Here is a 13,578-nt window from a genome sequence, read left to right as displayed (position 1 = left end):
CTAAAGACAGGAAGTATGGTAAGTGGTCTCCTACTTAGCATGGACCGTACAAGGTTGATCAGGTCCTGCCTGGAAATGCGTACATGCTTGAAGAATTAGATGGTGTCAAGTTTCCTATAGCCGTCAATGGCCAACACTTCAAGAAATATTTTCCGAGCATGTGGGAAGGCGACTAACAAGAGCCGATGAGATCCATCTGGCTGCATTATAAAAGGCCAACACATTGAGTTGGCCAGTAGAAAAAAAAGAAGCAAAAATGAGATAGGCCAACACGTTGAGTTGGCCAGTAAAAAAAAGGGGCAAAAGTGAGAAAGGTCAACACGTTGAGTTGGCCAGCAAGTAAAAATTATATGAGAAGCAAGGCAGCCGATGTGTAACCATCGACTTAAGAGGTTTTTAATAGAAACAAGTTTCAGTTTAACAGGCAACATTAAATGTTTTCTGAATTATTCTACTAGTTCAGGAATCCTTCTATGGCATGGATGGCTTCTGCGTGTATGACGTCAGCTCTTGCTATGAATGCTTCGTCATCTTTGTCATCGCCCGTTACTATCTGTTGACTCAAGGTGTTGATTTCTACAAACTCTGCCCGTATTTGCTCGGTTATTTCTTGGGCTTGTTGCTTGGAGTTTGCAATCGAGGCTTTCTCCTCTTGGATTAGTCTCTGTGTGGTGCGATCTTTTTCTTCAAGTTCTACCAGTTCTTTCTCCAGGAGGCTGAGTCGCCTTGTACTCGCTGAGATATCGGCTTTGGCATCCAGAGTTGCCTTCTTCTGGTTTAGCATCTTGCACTTTTCAGCGATGTCGGCTTTTAGAGGAATTTGAGAATGCCTTAGTTCTATCCTCTGTTGCGCTGCTTTCACCTCTGCCCGAAAGAAGGGAAGATGACCGGCTGGCCAGAGCTTGACCCGAAGTGACTCTGGGAGTTGGGATTCTATCTGCTCGAGGACTTTCTGTATTTTGCTGGAGTCATCGACCAGGGTACTGATTGGAGTAGATAGCAGATTTTTGATATGTTGAAGCTGATCCGCGAGGTCAATCGGCTGCTGTGGTGGTGGTACCTTCGCTCCAGGGGCGATCAGACCCATTGATGCCGGGTCAAAGGAGAGCAAATCTGAAATATTGAAGCCCTATGGAGATATCAGAGTTAGTTTTGGGAGCGAGGTATATCAACAGAGTTATCGGCTGATTTAGAATCGGCTCATGCGGTGTTACCTGTTGTGAGGAAGAAGTGATGGTCGGTCCGAGTGTGATCGGCTTAGTTGGGGCAACAACAGCGACATCAGCTGTTGCAGTTTCTTCACTGCGGATTTCTGCTGGGATGATGGGTGGTTCTCCCTGTTCTTGGACTTCAGTTGTTCCAGTATCGACTTCATGAGCGGCGGTTCTCTGTTGTGATGGGCTTCCAGTGCTAAGGATGTGTTCAGCTGTGTCCTGGAGGAAAGATTACAATCAACCAGAGTACATGTGCATAAGAAAGGAATTTTTCAGAAAAAGTTTCGGAGAGTGAATTACCTGGTTGGTATTGGATTCTGATCGATCTAAGGGAGGCTGTGCTGCCTTCTTGATGATTCGTTGTGTGAAGATCTTTCTTTTCTTAGTTGAGACTCGGGGGGGCAGCACTTTCAGAGATTTGTCTCCGCTTAGAGGCCGACTGGGGTGAGTCTGGCTGAACAGTCATTATCACTTTCTTCATTGGTGGTGATCCCATGCAAAAAAGAACATCAGGGGCGGTTGGGAGAAAGTGGAATGGTTCCCCGTTACTGGTCATGGGTTCTGGACCATCTTGTTGCTGTAAACAAGGTGAGCAAGGTTAGCCAAGTAAAGCAATAGAAGGCTTAGAAAGAATAGGTGCATGGATCCAGTACCTCTACCTTGGGGATTGTATATTCAGGATCAATTTGTTGCAGTAGAGGACCTAAAGCTCTTCTGAATACATGAGTTTTCCACATTCCCCACCATGTGTTAAAGCCGGTTGACGAGGGAGTAAAGGATAGATCGGCTGGTATTGGAATGTGGAGATTGTCAAACATGCTGTAGCACCTTGAACTGGTAAGACCGTCAGGTAGATCGGCTCTACTCTCCACCAAGTGGTGAATATGGAAGTGGGGAGGGACTTGTCCTAGGCCGAATTGCCGAGCTGCTATGACTGGTTGATAGGTTTCATAACCTGGTTTGATGATTCTGTTGGAAGTGCTTATGCCGACAGGAAGGAAACCAGGTCGGATCATTAGAGAATATAGATGCCGAGTACTGTTGTCATCGGCAAAGCTATCCATCCTGAAGGTAGTTGGGTTCTCAAATGCTTCAGATTCAGTGAATGGAAAGTAGAGGGGATTTTCTAGGCCTGTGTAGAAAACTCTAAACCATTTTGCAGCATCTGTTGAGTTCAGTTTATTGCCAGGGAGGCTGAATAAGGCTTGGCCATAGCTGGTGCATCTAATTGGCTTGCCATTCTCATCAGGGAAGGAATTCTTGGCTAGGTTTTGAAAGTTTGGAATCTGGTTCTGGAAGTAGAGTTGTGCCCATAATTGAATGAACCACCAAGGGCCTCCAATTCTGAGTTTTCTTTGGCTGAGCAAGCTAGTTATCATCAAATGGAGACATCTGTATGTTTCTCCGAGGAAAAGCTTGCCTAGGCTGGTGCGGTTGCCATGGGCCAGATGGTAAGCCAAAGGAAGATAATTTTTGGTTGGGGCTAAGGAAGGACCACAGAAGATGAAATGTTCTAGCCAAAGATTTAGAAAGGCTGTGTGTTCCTTTTTACCTACTGGACCTTTCGTTTTCATGTGCTGGTTCATGTAAGTGCTCCAGTTTGTGCAGTCTATTTTAGATGAAAGTTTGAAGGGGACTTCTACCATTCTGTGAGCTGCAGGATCAGGGGACCTAATGTCTAGGCCAGTAATCATGGTAACATCTAGCGGAGTAGGGGTCATGGGTCCATGACCAAAGAGGAAAAAGTTCAGAGCGTCGGACTAGAAATAGCCGATGGTCTTCAGAAGGTTTTCATCTTTATCTAGGGGGATAATGATAGACTGAGTGCAGCAGCTATGTTCAGTTCTTGCCACAAGGGCATATAGGTTTTTGCTACTCTGCTATACCATGTAATCCAGCTTTCAGGTGGATTAGGACAGGCTCTTAAGCAGTCGGCCCAGGAATTTAAATTGATGTCTTGACTCATGAAAGGGATTCTATTCGCTTCACAGGAGATCAGATCCGTGGGATTTTCATAAGCTCGTGGACCAAGACAAAAGGAGTTGAGATTGGAAGGATGCGGCAAAATGATGTTTGAAGCCTGGAGTTTCAAAAATTCAGAAATTTGTATATGGTGTCATATTTCAGAGCTTAATTTATTCGGAGGATTGATGAGCTGAAAAAAAGTTGAAAGGATGGGCAGAATATTACCTTCAGACCGAAGGTTGCCGTATCGACGTTTGGAGATCTCGCTGTTTGAGCTTCAGAGTCCGCCATGGTTCAGATCAACTAACTTAGGGTTTGGTTGTTTTGCGGGCTCTGGTTCAAGTTTTGGATGCTGTGAGTTTTCGTTCAAACTTATGAAGCGGGATTCTCGAATTGCGCTCGGATTTGGAATATCTGTTTCGAGTTGGGTTCAAAGTGGAGGTGATGTTCTGTTCTTATACTGGTTGCTTCCAATTTTGAATTCCGTCGGCTCTTGGTTATTGGTAAAGCTCGATGCGATGCCATCGGCTTTTGGAGGGTTGTCCGAGCAAGAAACTAAGAGATGAGGGACTTTATTCATTAAAGGTAAAGTCTTTACAAGGGAAAGAGCCGATTTGACAAAGGAACGAATCCTTCGGCTCAATCTATGCTACAGTACTACTCCTACAGTACTTCCTACCACCTGTAGGCGCCTAATGCCTACGGCGCTTGGGGCTTCGCGCCTGCACGTCTCCGCCGCTGCTGTCGTCGCCGTCGTCGTCACTGCCACTGCTCTCGTCGGCGCTGCTGCCGTTGCTGGCTTCGTCGTCGCCGCTCCAACCGCCGCCGCCGCCATCACTATTTTCCTTGCTTTCCTCCTCGGAGGAGCCAAGGAACCGGAACGCCCTTTTGGCCATCAGGTTCTCCTCGACAGAGGAGGAGTCGATTTCAACTTCCGAGGAGGAGTCGGCTCCGTCCCAGGAGAAGCAATCGTCGCTGTTCTCCTCCGGCTCTTCCTGGAACAGGAGCCAGAGGTCTTCGTCGTCGGTCTTGGGTTCGTTGTCCTCGGAGACGACTTCGAAGTCGAACTCCTCTGCGTCCCTATGCAGAGGAGCGAGTGCCTTGTGCGCCGCCGTCGGATCATACTCCGGCGTCGGTTCCCGGCTCTCGGAGATGGGGTTCAGGGAAGAGGCAGAGGAACTCGAGGAAGAGGGGAGAGAGGAGAGCCGATTGAGTTGGAGCCAGAGGAGAAGGAGATCGCCATGGCTACAGGAAGTTGGGGTTTTCTGCGCTGTTGGCTGAGGGAGGAAGATGAATTTGTGGCGAAAGGAGTCAGTTCAGGGTGAGATTAAATAAGGAAAAAAATAGAAGATGAATCGGTACTTTCACATTCCACGAGGAGCCAGTTGTAGAGACGTTGCGTCTTCCATGGTGGTTATAGTGCGTTTTAATGAGCATCAACGGGAAGATGAAGCGGCGAAGTGGTTTTGGAATTATCATTGCCAAAACCTGGGGGGCATGTGTTATCGCCATAAATTAACAGGTTAATTAATGGGCCGCGAGTGAGTTGGGCTTAATGAAGAAATTAAAGGAGGCTTACAAATCGGCTCCTGCGTGAGCGTTTGGGCCATGTGGGCCGTGTATCTTTAGATTTAGTTCAGTTTGAGCTAGAGATAGAGTCCGATATGGATACATTAGTTTAGATTGTTGTCCAAGTCTCCGGACTATAAATATGTACCCTATGACATTTGTCAAAAAAAGAACGTCATCACGTTTTGCAAACAACAACTCTCGGTGCACCGCCACCCCTAATTCTAGGGTTTCGTCCAAGTAAGCGCCATGCTGCCCTGATCGCTTCTTACGATCAGGGCAGCGTTGTTCTTGCTTTTACCTTGGTATTACTCGTATTAAAGCGTTTTTGATGGCGAGTAGTGCTAGTTATCCTGATTTTCGTAGCATGATTTTTAGTAGATTCATCGTGCTTTTGTTGCTTAACATCTACGAACATCATGTCATCTCTGCGCGATCATGTTTTAATCTTATACTAATTCTCGTTGCATGGAATGAGTCGCGTAGAGATAACACCCTGCTTCTTTTCTATCTAGTAGATCTAATCTGTTATGGTTTGTTCTTATACTTAAGAATTGGCGTAATATATGCTAGTTTAGGCCTTGCAAACGGGTTGGACGATCCGTCGACGTATTAGATGCTTTGCCTTGATCTTAATAGGGATTGATCCGGGAATCGGCTTTCGCTTGTTCTTAGGCCTCTTTTCTGGTCAAGGTTTGGTTATCTTTTACGCTCGTTAGGCCTAACTACGTGTAGGATGTTCCGATCTAGCAGTGAAGCTTTTACCGTCGTGGATTAGATTAGCTAGATTTAATTGAAGCAGTTTTTGTAGTTATTTGCTTTATCCATTACCATCTGGATATGCAGATCCAATTTGACACCGGGACTCGATCGGCTCTTTAAAGCCGATGCAAGAGTCGTCCCGGGGAGCCGACCACGGCTCGGATTAATGTTTACACGTGTCTGTGCTTGTAGGCAAATCGTCAAAGGCACGTTCGCACCCTCCTAATCGGGTATAGATCAGGTGGCACGCCCTGCATCTCCGGAAGCGACGGCGTGTGCCAGGATCTGGGCCGTTGACCGAGGGACCGGTGCCAGCCAGCGCCCCGGCAGCCTCCCGGCTCCTCGTGTTGCCTGTCACTACTCGCCGGTGGGTTTTGACCGAAAACAGGACCACATGGAAGGGTACCAACCAGTCGTGCATAGGTGGTGTATGAGACACTTTGTCGCTAATATATGGCAAAGAAAGAAGAGTAAAAAGGTCATAAAACAGCTAAAGTTAGTATGTGCATCAAAGGCGGAGAAGACATTTGAAACTAGGCTTGCAAAACTAAAGGGTATGATGAACGAACCGGCAACAATGTGGTTGGAGGACCAAATGGAAAATAAGTTTAAGTGGGCTCTTGCCTATGATGATGGTTCTAGATATGGTGTATGTAACACAATTATCTCAGAAGTGTTGAATAAGGTTCTTAAAGGGGTACGTGCTATGCCCGTTTCTGCCATTGTGGAGTACACCTTCTACAAGGTCAATTCATACTTTGTGCATAGATGAGACAAAGCAAGGCAACAAATAGCTTCTAGGCCCAACCAAGATCTATGGGGGAAAAGTGCCAAGAAGCTCCTAACCAAAGCAGGTAAGGCAGCTGCAAGCATGTCTGCTGAGCTGTTTGATCCGACAACATATGTGTATTCTGTTAGGACAGCAACCGCATTGGCTGTAGGAGGTGAGATGACTGGTGGCCGCATGTACAAAGTGGACCTCACAAGCGTCACTTGCACCTGTTGTGTTCCACAGCTGTTGCATGTACCATGCTCGCATATGATTGTAGCATGCCGTGCTAGAGGTGTGTCCCACCTATCACCAGCATACATGTCACTATTATATTCTAAGAATACTGTCTTGAAGACATGGGAATCTAGATTTGAACCGATTCTTGATCCGGCACATTGGCCCGAGTATAATGGTGATGAGTACATTCCAGATTGTAGATTGCTCAAAGATAAGGTTGGAAGGAGGAAGAAAAAACGGCCTTGTAATGAGATGGATCAAATTAGTGGTTACGATGATGATATCTATGGTTATGGTGATTTCAACGAAGAAAGTTCGAAGGTTCGGTGTAGCATCTGCCATAAAGAGGGTCACCGAATGGAGAAGCACAAGGAGGGCCCAAAAAATTTGCCCAAAAACCAAAGAAATAGAGTGTCGAGAAATAGTTCGGCCATGGTAAGAAAATAGTTGTACATAATAAAGTGTTTTTATTTTTTTGAAACTTTGATTAATGCTTCATACCGTGTGAACCATTGTAATTTTATATTGTTTATGTTCAAATAGTAGTATTCTGATTATTTCCTACCTTTTTGCAGGATGTTGCCTTCATGGAAGCGTAAAATTGTGTACTCCGAATATGATGAGAATGCCCCCGTGCCTTCCCCGTTACCAATCCCGAATTGTGAATGTGGAATTCCAGCAGAGGTGAAGCAATCAAGGCATCCGAAAACAGCTGCAAGAGCTTACTACACGTGCTCTCGGGAGTGGAGTGTGACCATGTGTTTTGGGTGTCCGATCACGTGTAACCCATGCGACTTCTTTCAATGGATTGATGGACCTGAGAAGTTTGACCCTATAATTCGTTTATTTCCTTATCATGAGAATGAAACTAAGCCATACCATGAGTTCAAGCGATGGGTGCCTCCTCCACCAAATCCTCCTTCGATGACGCCGGAAGAGAAGGCCGAGGCTGCAAGCATCCGTGTTACAAATCGGCCACTATGCCACTGTGGAGTCCCTTGCAAGCTTCAAAGACCTAACCTTGAACTACCTGTTAAGTTCACACCGTTCTTCCGTTGCAAACTAACAACACATGTAAGATTTGTCTGCTACCTGTGCCATTACCATGGTGTCATATTTCTTCACAAATTTGCATTACTAATATTAACTCCGCTCTAGGACAGGTGGCCACTATGTGATTTCGAAGAGTACATCTACGGTCCGAAAAGTCATTGGCCAACCGAAGAGGAAGTGCAAGCATTCGAGAGTGGGAAAGAGAAATGGCCATGCGAAAGGACTCCTCGGCCTCGGTGCTAGTGTGGCATCTTGGCTCGTAGAGGTGTTGTAAGGATCACCGGGGTGTCCGACCCTAGAGGGGGAGGGGGTGAATAGGGTCGCTAATCGCTTTTCTATCCTAGGGCTCAATCTAATTGCTTAAGATAAACCTAACACGTCCTACACATGCTAGTTATGACTAAGGTTTATCTATGCTACCCTCTACTTACCCCAAAAGACTTGCCACCTATAGCCAATCCTAATCAAACTAACTAGGAAAGTAAAGGTAAGCAAGAAAGAGTAAATGCGGAAACGTAATGCGGTAAGTAAAGCGGTAAGGGAGAGGATATGCAAACTCCCGTGAAGACACCAAGACACACGATTTAACGTGGTTCGGTTAGGACACCAAAGTCCCTCCCTACGTCCACGGCCACTTGCTCACAAAGAACAAGTGTGATACCGAGTCTCTTCGCTTGATCACCGTCTTGCCACGCCTCCAAGGCTCCCGACAAGCAAAGGCTAAGTGACACCAAGTCACAAAGACGAGGTCACCGCCACCGTCTATCTCGAAGCGTCACCACGGCACCGTCTTCACTATCTTGGAGCTTTAACACCAAGTAGGGGCCTCCTTCCCCGCACAAAGTGTCGTTGCCACTCCACACCAAGTCGGAGGGTCACACGACGAGTACAAGTATTTGCTTGCCGCAGCAAGACTTCTCTCAAGAGAGCTCTCGCAAGAACTAATCCCTAATCAAGCACTAAGCACTCTAACAAGTGTGCTTAAGCCTATATGATGTACAATGAAGCTCTATGGTGGTTGGAGATGATCTTTAGCTCTAGTATACTTCTTTGAACTCCAGCACACTCAAATGGTGCGGCCTTGGGGGTATATATAGGCAGCACAAACAAATATAGCCATTGGGGAAAAGCTGCCAGAAATGTGCTTAACACCGGTTAATCCGATGCTCCCCAAATTGCCATCGTCGGTTTAACCGGTGATACTAAACTGCCCACTGAAAACTAGCCGTTACGTGTACGGGCAATCAACCGACGCAATCGACCGGTGTATGTAATGTTAGCGTCGGTTTAACCGGTGAGTGCAACTATCCTTTGATCCTTGAAAAACAAACTCTCTGGACAACTGCACCGACGCCATTAACCGGTGCATCATCGGTTCATCCGATGTATGCATTTTTCTTGGTCTGCTTCTGCCATTGCACCGACGTATTCAAACTTCCTATCGTCGGTTCATCCGGTGCCAAACCCTAGCCCGCAGGCCATCTCTGTCATTGCACCGATGAGTACATTTTGCCTTACGTCGGTTTAACCGGTGATACTAAAACTCCCATACGTGCTCAAGTCAATGCACCGACGTGTGTAATTTGCTTGGCGTCGGTTCAACCGACGTGTGTAATTTGCTTGGCGTGCGGAACCCCCGTAGGGGCGGCCCTTCGGGCCTAGCTTCGCCTCTCTTCTCTTTGTCATCACTTGAACCTAAAAGCCTGAGTATATCATCTAAGCAAACACATTAGTTCAAGTGTTGCGTGTGTCATCAATCACCAAAACATTATATTGAAATATGGCATGAGAGGCCATTTTCGCTACAGGTGTGGTCCCGACGGAGCTTGGCTATGGCTGGTTTTGTGGAAACTCGTACGGAGATTATTGGATAAGCAACTTGTACTATTCGCATTGTTATTTTTTGGTAAAAACTTTGATATTGTGTATACTTTTGGTTGAACATCATGTTCATGTTGCAGGAGGGGAGGACATGTGATTGGGAGACCTTTCTGGGTAGAGAAGAGCTGAGGATATAGTTGGCCCGGTGTTCAGAGTCATTGAAGATAGAAGAAACAATCAAGAAAAAAGAGACTATAAGGTCCAAGTACGATGTTCCAATTCCAGACCATAACACTTTGTGGGGCCCCGTATTTGCAGATATGGTCTCCCAATATGGATCACGTAGGTTCGACAAAATAGGCATGGCGTTTGAGGAAGAACTCATTTCCTATTGGAGGAAGAACCGAATCAAGTATCCTAAACCTCTCACAAAGCAGGAGAGGCAACAAGAGCGAAAGAAGGAGGAGGAGCGGAGGAAGCAAGAGGCAGAAAGATTGAGGTCCATGGAAGTTCGTCAGCCTTATCAATTTGATCCTACGAAGGTATATCGTAGAGGCTCATGGGAGGAATACTTCCAGTTGACGGAGGCAAGAGAACGAGGGATTGATTTGGAAAGTGCACGTCGAATGGCAAAAGAGGCTCAAATGGCAAAAGAGGCTCAAATGGAAGCCATGAAGGCACTAGTTCGTGACCTGCCTATTGACATATCTGATGTTGTGGGTGCTCAGGGTGTCTTAGGGCATGGAAAGGTGAATTCGGAGATGTGCAGCGACAAGACGGCAAGGGAGGCTCAGATGGAGGCAAAGAAGGCACTAGTTCATGAATTACCCATATGCAAATCCAAAGTCAATGATAAAGGAAAGGGAGTAGCCATTGAAAGTAGCAATGACTATGATTATGATGACGATGAATGGTGGGCAATGAATGGAGCGGAAGTAGAGCTGATTGCTTCACAAGTTGAGGCAAATAAGGCAAATCCTGCATACATATCCATAAACAAAGATGATGCGGACGATGATGATTGGGGAGATGATGAGCTTTTGATTGACCACGATTCAGATTAGGTTGTTATTATTTGTATAGTTGGACTGTGTGTGTGATGCACTATTTTTATTTCTAGACTGTGTGTGATGGACTATTTGTATTGTTGGCCTATTTGTATGGACTTTTGGTACGTATTTGTACTCCTTCGTGCACTAAATATTTGTACTCATTTGGTTGTTGTATTGTAGCGTGGATTATTCCAATCTAGACGCTACCAATTCTGGTCGGGGCTGGATTGTGGAGTGACAAGCTATCACAATTCAGACCTAAGCCAAAACTGGTCGGCATCATGGTGTGCTGCAATTGCTCAACGAGTCGCGCCGTGAGGCATGGGGCAAAACTGGTCGATGGCTGTGCATGGCGCGACACTTTACAGAGTCACGCCACTCCACGTGGCGCGACTCTTCAGCTGGTCACACCAAGAAGAATGGCGCGGCCCTTTATGCAGTCACGCCGTGAAATTTGGCATGACTTGTTGGTGCCATTTTGGCCTATGGCAAAACTGGTCGAGGGCTGTGCGTGGCGCGACTCTTTATTCAGTCCCGCCACGCTACTCGGCGCGACTCAGTGAAGAGTCACGCCGCACGCATCCACTAACCAGATCTGCCGTGGGCATATTATGTACCAACTGGTCACGCCAACTAAAATGGCGCGACTCCTCGATGAACAAACATTTAGTGAAATATTTCTATACAACAACAAAAAATAGAAGAACAGCTGTTTGAGAAGCTATGTGCAGTGAAAAAAAATTGCAAGATTCAGTGGTCGACAACCCAAGCATCCAGCCGCGATAGCAAAATAGAAGCATCCTCACCAAAGTTGTTCATATCGGAGGTCACAAGCAAAAGATATCAACCACACTAATACAAGAGGTCCCGTGACAAACTAAATTTAGGCAACATTTGATTTAACAGTACAGTGATGTTAGCCAACATGTTTCCATCTAAGTTACATAGTTCCATCTACATCTACTCATACTTCACTCGTACCCAACATGCTTGTGGAGGCTACCAAGCCTTGTTCAAACATACCTAGTACCATGCTAGTCATGGGACGGATGTGGGGTGAAAGGTTTCTTGGGACGACGAGGATGGCCCGACTTCGTTGGCAGGATGTTAGTGCTCCCGACATCAGTGTGATCCCGTGCACGTGCCCTTGTCCGCCTCTTTGGTGGTGGAGTATCTTGCGTGGGCCCTGGAGCGTCCGGAATCTGTGAGAAGCCAATCTCATCGTGACCGTAGTCAGGATCTTCACCATCTGAGCTTGATGTCTCCTTAGACTCCTCACTGACGATGTCTTGAGGGGGTCTCTCCTTGCCCCTCCTATGAGGGGTTCCAATACTGAGAGCACCGGATCGGCCGCGACGTCCTCCTATTAGAGAGAATTGTTTAACATATATGTAAGTAAAAACAAGCATAAAGTAGTAGAAATAGAAATAACATTGCTAATGTCCCACCTGTAGATGAGGTGCCCAATGAAGTAGTTATACTCGTGCTCCTTGTACCACGATGGCGTGACACGGAAGGTTCACCATCATCGGCCGCTGGTTGTCCTTGTCCCGCTATGCAGTTCAGTTTGAATGCCATTTTTTGGCCATAAAAATTCTACAAACAACTTAACAAGTTAGGTCATAATGATGTAGGACATTGCAATATTTTTAGGTGTTGTGCACTACAACTTACAATGTAGTCTTCAAAGGGTCCTCGCTTGGGCTGCGTACCCATTCTCGTGTGAGCATCATATTCGGCAAAGACATCTTCGGGGTCCGAAGGTAGATCCTCGAAGTGGGTATCGTCCAATGCAGCCTTGAGCTTTAGCCGTGTGTTTTGCTTCAACCAGTCCAAATATATATTGAACTGGGCCTCACAGTGAACAGGGCCACCATAAACAATGTTGTTGCCTCGACCATTCCAAGCATTCACATATGCAAGGTGCTTCTCCTCCCAATTTTTGGCACCCTGCTGCTTCCGTCGATCAGTTCTACATATAATGTATGCAAGAATTAATGTAATTGCAAAACATGCAAATATTTTTCCTAGAATGAGATTGCAGAAAATAAATAATCATACCTGTGCAACTCATGGCTAGTATTAATATACTCAGGCGGACAAGACTGAAGTATTCCAAATTGGCGCATCACCCGATTTGGAAGGTGGTACTCAACAATGTAATAGCAAATAAGAGGGCAAACTGAGCGCCAGTATTCATTATCCCTCATGCATTGCAGACTAAGATTCATGTTTTCCACCTCCATGCGATTGTATGGTTGCCATTCAACCTAATACAACATGTTCAATATGATTACAACAAATTGAGGACTATATATTACATGAATTGCGGTAGAGGGGGTGGTTATAGACTTACGTGTGCAGCATTTAGACAATCAAGGGCATTGCTGTAGGCTATGTACCGCCTTCCTGGATTACCGTGCATGGTACCAATATTGTTCCATAACCAACCCACTGTAGCCACAGCCTCTCCCTCGTATAATGGCGTAACCTTAGATATAACAATAAATAATGACATTAGCGAATTTTGAAGATTACCCAAACCTAACAACAACAATGCAAAAGTAATGAACAAATAAAATACTTACTCCATGAGCATAACGCTTCGGCCGGCCAACAGGAAGGCGCTCCCACATCCACAGTTGCAATAGGTAAGCACAACCACCAAGATTTGCACTATCTTTGCTCCGCCTACAAGCATCACACAGCTGACGGTACAACCACCCAAGTGTTGCATTCTCCCAGCTGAAAGTGGCAATGTTGTCCCAGTCTTGACCAATTAGTTCTAGCCACATCCATGAGATTGTGTTCCCGCTCGAATCAGGAAATAGAAACCCGGCGATCAAATGCCATAGCCATGCCCGAGCGAACCTAGCAACCGTCCCGCCATTAGCATCCGCTCCAGGTGGTGTACCAAAATGTTGTGTCAACCAAGCTGAGGTCACTCCCATAGGCCTCTTATCCTTCGTGTCTTCCGGTGGTTCGGGTGGGTGCACTCCAAACAACAGCTCCACTCTTTCTCTCCATCCATTTGGACAGATGCTACCAGTTACGCGTCTACCATCTATACGAAGCACAAATAGCATTGCCACTCACCGCTGGGAAGGTGGAATGTGTGTGTCTCAGGCCTCCA

Source organism: Panicum virgatum, chromosome 5N, assembly GCF_016808335.1.
Source record: "Panicum virgatum strain AP13 chromosome 5N, P.virgatum_v5, whole genome shotgun sequence".
In the NCBI taxonomy this organism is placed as follows: domain Eukaryota; kingdom Viridiplantae; phylum Streptophyta; class Magnoliopsida; order Poales; family Poaceae; genus Panicum; species Panicum virgatum.
Note: the sequence above shows the minus strand (reverse complement) of the source record.